The following is a 10,170-nucleotide window of genomic DNA, read 5'->3' as shown; positions in this document are numbered from 1 at the left end:
AGAGAGAGTGTGTGTGTGTGTGTGTGTGTATGTGTGTGTGTGTGTGTGCGCCGAACTGTTCGTTCAAATCCCAGCTGGGTTCTTACCACAATTGTCTCTCGCGGACGAGAGAATCAGATTTCAAAATTTTTATCCCGGGAGAAAGAAACTTTAGCCGAGAAATGATTCTCAAAGTTCCTCAGATCTTTTATTTGACATTTCATTATTAGGATATTTAATGATGAACTGACAAGATACTGCAAAGATTATTTGCTAAGGAAAAGTCGATCCTAGAGTGTTAATAAATGTACGATTGAAAAGTTGCTCAAGAAGTGAAGAACATTCTGTATAAATGATATGGATTTAAGGCATTCAATATTAGATGTAATAAGGTTTCAAATTCGATTTATGTCATTTTCGAAATAAACACCTCATTTAGAGCGAAAGGGATGCTGAGTTTGTCGACAGAATTACTACCGTGGGAATTACTTGGCGAAATTTTCGCAAATCGTCCTGGGACGTAGGCAGAAATCTGATTTCCAAGTTTTGCAGGAAGCTTGGGGATTGTTTCGGAACTTAAATTGGGGTTGGCGCTATTACCGAGATGGATTAAGAGATGCTTGATAAACGTCAGGTAGAGCATCATGACGCGCAATAATCTTCGTTATACTCTATCATATTAAGCCTGCTTAAAAAACATTTTAAACTACTGAATGAAAAAAACTTTCCTCTTCTATGTTACTTTAACTTTCTTCAAAAGATATTTCAAAAGAAAGAAGATATGAAATTTATATATGGATATGTATATCTGTGTTCGTGTTTGATCTTATATTAAACTTGTCATATCGCCTCATCCTACATTAAATTTGTATTGTTTCCTATTAACATAAAAACGAGAAAAATTTACGTTTTATAGCTAAATTTAAGTCTGTGTTTAACCTGCCTAATATTTATAACATAATTTACATAAGATTGTAGATATGATTTTCATGCAGGTACAAATGTATTTAATTTTTTATATTGAATGAATTTCTATTAATTATTTTAATATAGTATTTAAGCTTATCAAAAATTTGATGTAACGAATTAAACAATATTAGTTATCCAAAGAAATTCGATTATTAAAAATGCGATAGTAAGTGTCAATAGTAATTGCACCAAATCTTCTGATTTATTTTATTTCTATCGCAAGCTTTATTTTGATATTTTAGGAATGACATTTCAGGCAGTAGCTATGAAGTGGTAATGAACGGTAATAAGCAATTGCCGATATTACCGAATATCGATGACAATTGAATGAGCACGAACCGCGAAAAAATTTGCGTACTCGAGAGAACATCGGGGCAACACGATGAAAACAATTCGTCTCAATAATGCCACTCGGGGAATATCGATGTTATTTTATTGAAAGGGTAGCTGAGTGGGAATAATACTACCATAAATCATAGGGACGCCACGTAGACAAATGTTTCGCTGTATCAACGCGAATGAACGAAGGAAAAGCGCACATTGGTGTACTGTATTTTATTTCATTTCCTATATTTTACATTAAATGTTGTAAAATACAAAAATCAAAATCAATTAAAATAAATATATATGATCCCAAGATGTGTATATTCGAAACAGATTTAAAATAATTAGGCAAAATAAATACATACATCGAGCTATGTGTGTGTGTGTGTGTTGTGTTGTGAATCTATTAATATCTTTAAATTAATTTTGTAAGTATAATGGATTTATTTTTACGCGAAAATAAAATCAGTATCAAATAAAATTGGATATGTATGACCTAAATTTAAATGTGCACGTTTAAAACAGGTTTAGGCAAGATAAATGTGTATCTATTTCGAGTTATATGTCTCTACTAAAATGTCTTTATAAATTAATTTTACAGTAACTATAATAGATTCATTTTTGCAAAAATAACAAAATCAAATAAAATTAGATACACACGACTCAAATATGTGCACGTTTGAATATGTGCTATAAAATAAATAAATATATCGCGTTTATGCTTCTAATTCCTTCAAATTAATTATAGGAGGTATAATGGACTTATTTTTGCGATGCAGACGTGCATGTTATTCGCTAATTGGTCTTCTCAATCTTCAGATTGATTTATCGCTTGGAGATTTCGTGACACTCTTTTTCGCATCCAAGAGGAGGCTATCACTCACCAGTGCATCGGTGCATCTGCCGCGAACATCGTGTAATTCCTCGGGAACGAGGTTGACTCTGGAGGTGGCAGGTGGTTTCCGAGACAGAGTCTGATCGATAGACGAAAGGGGGAGGGAGAAGGGAGAGGCTCGATGACGAGGCGACAATCGACGTGACGTTATTGCTCAACGTCCGTCTCGCGATGTCGATCGCATCCGCGTTCAAGAGAGAAAGAGAGAAATGGTAATAATTAATGTCGCCTTTCCTATCTGAAACTTTTCCGCCACGTAGTCGTGACCGAGCACGTGCACGCATTCCCGCCACGTACGTAAAATACGCGACGTGTCACGAGTGTTTCGCCGTGCCGAAAGTTTCCGCCCGAAAACTAGATTTCCGCGCGATCGTGAGTAACGGTACACCGCGTGTCTTTGTCACACCGGGCGAAGATAATATTACTCATCAGAAATGGGAATCGCGTACTTAATGACCGAGCTATCATGTTCGCGAGATACTCCAGTCGTATAAATGTACAACTGTAACTGACGGATTCTTAATTAGTAATTATAACGGGTAGTGAAGAATTATTACGTAGAAGATATATATATATTTATATATAAATGTATATACGTAAGTATATTCTCTACGTAATAATACTTAAATATTCTTTTTCGTTATATCATTTGTATCAAGAATTATAATTATATAAAATTTTCATAATTTAATATTGCTCCCTTATTTTAAAAATAACACAACTACAAAATGTGATTTTTCGAGTTATTATATACCATGAATGAGTTAAGTAAACATTACCTTATCAAATTATTAAAAGTAAATTAAATAATTTAACTTAAAAAAAAGTTGTCAAAGTCATCAACGAAAGAAAGAGTGATTTTTAAAGGGTGTAAAATAAAAATGGCAAAAAAGACACTTGATCAGATTAAGAATAGATTTTTTTGGTCGATTAATCTATTGATTAATCAATAATTTTCTGTCTAATCTAAAAATAATTTTTCTGCTTTTCTAGAAAATATTGAATTATGACTTATGAGTTACGTCACTCTTGAAGTCCACAGGAATAACATATGTGTATAATGTATTATAATTTAACTGTTTTCTGAACAAGTGTTTGGGTAACAGATTTACACTCTAAAAAATATCGGAGTGGATTTAACACCTCAGGTGTGAATTTAACACCCATGTTGTGTCTATATTATTCTCACCATGTTGTTGTTAATATTAACACCAATATAGTGTGGATTTCAAACCGCTAGTGTTTATGTCAATACCACCATGTTGTAGATTTAAAACCCATATAGTGTTAAACCCACATCATATTGTTGTTAATATTAATCCTAACCATACACACTTTTTTTTCTACTCTTGATAAACATATTCGGATCCCTGGGACGCCATTCATATTTGTTATCTTAACTTCCATAAAAATGAACATATTTCAATTAATTTTTTTTTCAATCGATGGAGAATTGATTAAGGAACAAGTCTGTAATGTGTAAAAGTCGAGTGAATTAAGGAGTTTCGAGATATATAGATTTAAAAAAAAGAAGAAAAGTTTGGAAAAACACGAAAAAAATCTCGATTTAACAAATTGTACTGGGATTTCTGGAATTCAGGGTGTATAGCTAAGGTTAACACGAACAGTGAGGTCACACAGTGAGAATTATATAGATATCGCTGTTTCTTAAAGTGTGCACTTGGAGATCTAGAAGCAATGACAATCATATACGAAAATAAGAACCTCGTTCGATCACTGCAACTCGAATGCAGTGATTTTCGACGAGGTTTTTACGAAGAGGAGTGAACTCTTTCTCGACTGAGGAGAAGTAATTCCGCATTAATAAAAACGTAGGAATTTCCATTCGAGCACGAGCGAAGTGTTACCGCGGGAATGCATACTCGATCTCAAGTAGTCCTGGCACGTTTTTAAAGTGTCTCCAGTGTCAAAGACTCCGCTCGCAGAAAACTCCGAGAAGGCGGACGCGCGTCTGCCGACGTCCATTCCCCGGAGAGGATTTTCGCGAATTCGTTTCGGCTGTATTTTCCACTCTCGAGTCGGATATGTTCCGTGGGACGCGTAACGTCGCCGAGATGTCTCTTCGTGAAACAATATTTTCGTTCCGTTTCCGCGCGGCCGTTTGCCTTCCGTCGCATATTTGAAAGAAGGGAAGATGTACGTCGATCGACGTTATTGTATACGGCAGATCGAATTTCGGGCGTTTGCTCGTATTTGTAGATCGACGACCTTTATCTGTTCAACTGTGTTATATTGCGAAGCTCATGTCTGTGCTTTTCACACGATTAGACGACAATTGAAACCGTGGGTTCTGAACAAGTTTCGTTTCGAATTTTATTTGATCGGAGAATAGAATGTGCTTCGTACGAAGAAAATATTCGTAAAGAAAAATACCTTTTCACGAATTATGTAAAGATATTGTTTTGACGTTCCCTTCGACAGACATTTCTAAAGATGAAAATAAATCGATTCGAGCGAGCACACCACAGTGCTTTCACAAAGTCTGTCAAAATGTATATCGCGGCATGATGTCTTCATAAGGTAAATGTACCAATTAATGGACATGATCCAATTATTAGACAAAATGATAACAAATTTAAATATTAACAATATAATATATTATAGGACCGTATATGTGTAATGACACAAACTATAGAAATCTTAAACAGTCTTGCTGGATCTTAAATGCTTGTATAATTCTGTGTGAATTTATATATTTTACTACGTATGCAGTCCTTTAAAACGCGCCGCAATAATTTTTCGGTCTTGAAACGCTAACTACTAAACTACCACAGTAATATCACGAGTTAAATTGATCAGAAATAACAATTTTATGCTTTTTCATATTTCCAAACGATTTTAATAATGCTGAGTAACATATTAACATCTGTAAATAATTAATTCTTATTAAGCATTCGTCCTAAGCTTAATAAGAAGAATTCGCCCTAAGCATTTAGTTTAGACCACTAAGGCCTTAGTAAAGTTTAAATATTAATATTTATTATTTATTTGAATAGGTCGAAATAAATATTTACTAAATGTAAACATTTATTTGATACAAAAATTATTAATTTGATTTAATCATTTTTTCATTGAGTAAATATTTATCCTAAATGTAAATATTATATAAATATTTATATAACTGTAATTAAATATTTACTTATGTTAGTAGTATTAAAAAAAAATGTATTAAGATTTAATAAATTTTTTTATCAGTGTATAACAACTCTAAATAAATTCGTCTTATTAAATTGTTATAAACCACGAATTTATTTAGAGACGTATGTACATAGCATTACTTAATATTTAAAATCTTTGTCATTTTATTCAATAGTTGGGTCATGTCCGTTAACCCCTACGTTAATTGTAATGTATATGTCATAGGCAATTGGTTATTTCAGGAAAATATCTTTTGAAAATACCTAGCCAAATGCTATCTACCTGGTCAAATGGCTTTCGCCAGTTTCCAATGCTATTTTCCTAGTTATATGCTAGTTTCCTAGGCAAATAGCATTTGCCTCAATGCTTTTTAAGAAAGTGGAGTAATTAGAAGACGTAGGGATACATGACTTCTATAATTGTACTGTTGCATATGGATTTTGACTTCCACACGAAGTGACTTCCACTCTGCCAAGGGCGCAGACGATTTTTATACAGGTAGATATTACTTTGCGTGGAAAGTCGCACATTCCTTGGCAGGGAAGAGATAGGGTAAAACTTGTTTCGTATGAAAAGTCGAAACTCATGTGTAATAATACAATTATAGAAGTCAACGTCCCTAAAACAAGGAGATGACAGATTTCCTAACTTCAATAGTCGTCAACTTCAATGTTTAATATCTCGATTCGCGGAACTAGGCACAACATTTTACTGCTAGATTCTTTTGTTTCATGCAAAATCCGCTTCGAATGAGCATAATTGAAATTTAAGGTGAGGGACGTCATCTAAATAACGTCATTTTCCTAAAAAGCGTTTAGGCAAATGCTATTTATCTAGGAAAATAGCATTTATCTAAGAAAATAACATTTGAAGCGGACAAAAGTCATTTGACCAGGCAGATAGCATTTGTCTAGTCAAAAGCTATTTTTCTGAAATATGCCTTTTGCTTACAATATATACATCAAATTTGAAGACATTATTTATTGAAATTATATAATTTTATTGACACCATAAGACTGAGTTCTGATATACATAATAATATATACGTTGGAAATGAGTCAAATTTAAAAAGTTTATAAATTACTTATTAAAGTGCGCATAAATTGAATTAAAAAAACTTTTTTAACTAATGGTGCAGTGTAAAATTTGAAGGGGTTAACTGCCATTAACTGGTACATTTACCTTGTACGTCTATCATTTCTATCAAAATATTGAAAATCTCGAGAAACGAGGTAGCAGTTGATCCACTGGTTGGTGCAAAAGGGAAACTATGAAAGAGGAGGATCAGGAAGAGGGATCCAGGGACCGAGAGATGTGGGTCGGTGATCGATTACGCCGGTACAGGCACAATAACCAGGGGATGGAGTCATGTATCCGGGCTAAACAGCCCATTTGCTCAGTACAATGGCAGCGACGTCGCTGTGGGCCCGACTTAATTACCAGAGGCTGCCTTTGGCAGACGGAAGTGGGGAAACGGGTGGCGAGGCTTTATCAGAAGCGCCTTATATAGTCGAGCTTCGTTTAATGGCCGCGCAAGAATGCGAATTTGGCGACATGCCTAGGAATCTAATCTAAGAAGCTATTCCGGAGCTGCCTCTTAAACCTCGCGTTAGTGATACTCGAGCGATTATGAATTACGTTAACTACTCGTATATTATTACGGTAACGCATTCACTGATTTATCGTTGCCAAAGTATTACTATATTACCAAACATTAAATAATACGTTTTAAATTACGACTTAAAGTACGGAATCACTGTTGTAAAGTTTTTCAAGTTAAAAGGATTTTCCTTCCGCGTGAAAAGAGGATCGCATAAAATCGACTTGAAGTTGAGAAAAATGCGTTCCTAAGAAAGTCGCCTATAACGGAGTTCGGCACGGATTGTATAAACCACTTTCGTCTATGTCTCCTGCATAACGCGCATGATGCATCGCGACGGGGCTCCATTTTCCGTGGAAACAAAACAGTTTTCCGATAGTTTCCGGGGACGCGCGAAAACGAAGGAAGCACTTCGCCATTAGTCTGCGCGGAACTGTTGGTATGTATCATTCTATAACGAGGGCAAATTGCGAATCCGCGCTACACTTACCGGAGTTTTCATAAAGTTCGCCGGGCGGGAGAGGCCACTGCATTAGACGAAAGATACCTGGAACAGAAAACGAAAAGAACACCTTTAACTCGCGCGGAAACTACGTTAGCAGAGAAACTTCGAGTTACGCGGAGTTTCAAATCTCGACAATTAGCCGGACTATCACGACGCTCATCTCCTCGACGAGATAAATCACTCGCTAATTGCAGCTTCTGTATTAAATACCTGTTATCTCGGTATATTAGTGCAAAATATTATGGGATTAATGTTACTTTACCTTTTAAGAGACTTCGAGGCAACGTGTCACTTTCTGTCAACTACTTTCAATAATATAGTAATATAGTAATAATAACACAGTAATATATTTGACAATGGTCGAGTGTTTATTGAAATTTGATAAAAAAAAGTACCCTGAGAATTCTCTCTCCCGAATTTTTCAAGTATCTTTATTTAAAATTCCAGAAAACTTTAAACTCGACTTTAAGATTTAAAATGAATTGGAGTGTAAGCAACGCACACAGACTATATACATTGTTAGAAAATTCGTAATAAATTTAAGTAACATGTAACGAAAGCTTGTAATTATAACGTAACTAAAAAGTAATGAATAGTTTAACTGAAAACTAAGTTATAGTGGTCTTAAATGTAATAAACGTGTGCATTAAATTTTATGTAAATCCACATAAAATTGTATGAAAAGTACCTTAAATTTCATATATGTACACAAACATACTTTTCAGTTACAAATACATTAAATTTAATGTAATGTATTTAATGTAATGTCATGATTATAAATTCAACTTGTGTAATTTTCAAATATATTAAATTTCATGATATTTTTAACATTGCAAACTTGTAAATTAATAAAAGATAAGGATTCTAAGAGACCATACATCCACAATTTTCTACAAATGGAATCGCAAAAATATATTGTTTACACAGAAGTAAGTTTTTATGTCTATATAAAACGATTTAAAATACTTATATTTTTCACAATATGTAATTTAATTAATAAAATTGACAAAAATACGTATTTAATTATCAATTTTCAATAACAATACTTTAATATCGTTATGCTCCGGTTTTACTACAAAATGTAGAAACAAATCTATTTATACAGGGTGTCTCAAAATAATCGCCAAATATTTCGTGGACAGGTAGAGCAGAATAAACCGAGTCGAAAAGTCCTCTATCATTTTGTAATTAACAAGATATTAATTACTAAAAATTGCCGAAAATTGGTCTTCAACAATTTTTTATTTAAATACTATCAACTTTGCAGAAAAACTGCAAGAGACAAATATTGTTCTTCTCATAGAACTCTAAGAATTTTTTCAGATTTTTTTAGATCATATTTTTTAATACCATATTTTCTCATGTTGACAAAAATAAGAAAATGCAGCATTAAAAAGTTGATAAAAAATTATAAAAAAATTTTTAGAGTTCTATGAGAAAAAAATAAACAATTTTTGTCTTTTGCAATTTTTCTGTAAAGTTGATAGTATTTGAATAAAAAATTATTGAAGATCAATTTTCAATAATTTTTAGTAATTAATATATATTTTATTAATTATTACGAAAACTGCAAAATAGTACAGGACTTTTCGACTCAATTTAGTCTGCTCTACCTCTGTTCATGAAATATTTGGCAATTATTTTGGAATACCTTGTGTACATATAGATATATTGAACTGACCAGAAAAAAAAAATTTTTTTTTAATCGGCTTCTCAGCTCAAAAGCTTTCATTTCATGCTAAAAGAACTCTAAAGTTTTATTTAAAAATATTAACATTTAGAGATTGCTAGTGAACAATTTTTTAATTAAAAAGTTTCGATTTTTCTTAATATAATACATGTTTGATTTGATGCAAAAATAACTTAATCCAGATTTTAAATGCTGTACTGGTTATGTTTTTTTGGTCGCTGACCACGATGCAATAATTTATTTAACCCTACGATATACGCTTTAAGAAATACAGCCCGATTAATGTGAAAAAATGATCAAATTTCGAGTTCAAGGTCAATTTTAGCAAGGTTCCAAGCATTCAAGTAGGTCGTTACTCTCCTTAAATTGTAGGTCTGTTTACCCAGAATAACATCCAGTTAGAATTTTCTCGAGAACTCCTATACGGCCTTTAAAAGTTATAATACATTTAACTGAATTATAAATGTCTTAATTTAACGATAAAAAATTCTTTATTAGGAAATGAAATGAGTACATACTGTAAAAAAATATGATTTAATTAATTGAAATAAACTACACATTATGTAGTATATTTTTTTTGTAGAATGTACTCATTTCATTTTCTAATACAGAGTTTTTTATCGTTAAATTGGCATTTGATTTAAGGATGTCAAAATCATAAAGCGATATACTTTAGAATCTGTAAATAAAATTTTCTATCTGTAAAAACGTTTTATAATTTAGTTAAATGCAAGGCTTTATGTAAGAGGTTCCAGAAAAATTCCAACTGAATCTTGTTCTGAGTAAACAGACCTACAATTTAAGAGGAGTAACGACCCATTTGAACGCTTGGAACCTTGTTAAAATCGACCTTAAACTCGAAATGTGATCATTTTTTTCAAATTAATCGGGCTGTATTTTTTAAGGCATATATTGTAGAGCTAAATGAATTATTGCATCGTATTCAGTGATCAAAAAAACATACTACATTTAAAATCAGGATTAAGCCATTTTTGCATCAAATCAAACATATATTAAGGAAAATCGAAACTTTAAGAATTGTTCAATAA

The 10,170-nt window shown here is 32.6% G+C and overlaps 1 protein-coding gene across 5 annotated transcripts in view; it reads right to left on the bottom strand.

Moving 5' to 3' along the window:
* LOC108749711 (protein Fe65 homolog) overlaps window positions 1–10,170 on the bottom strand; it is a 185,912-nt gene that overhangs the window by 149,293 nt on the left and 26,449 nt on the right. For all 5 annotated transcript variants that reach the window (XM_018488616.1, XM_018488615.1, XM_018488619.1 and 2 more), the window contains exon 2: window positions 7,417–7,473. The gene's annotated coding sequence lies outside the window, so the exon portion shown is untranslated. The remainder of the gene's footprint in view (window positions 1–7,416; window positions 7,474–10,170) is intronic.

The sequence above is a fragment of the Trachymyrmex septentrionalis genome, unplaced genomic scaffold (genome assembly GCF_001594115.1).
Source record: "Trachymyrmex septentrionalis isolate Tsep2-gDNA-1 unplaced genomic scaffold, Tsep1.0 scaffold31, whole genome shotgun sequence".
NCBI lineage: Eukaryota > Metazoa > Arthropoda > Insecta > Hymenoptera > Formicidae > Trachymyrmex > Trachymyrmex septentrionalis.
The sequence above is the reverse complement of the archived record's forward strand: the minus strand, read 5'-3'. Positions and strand labels throughout refer to the sequence as shown.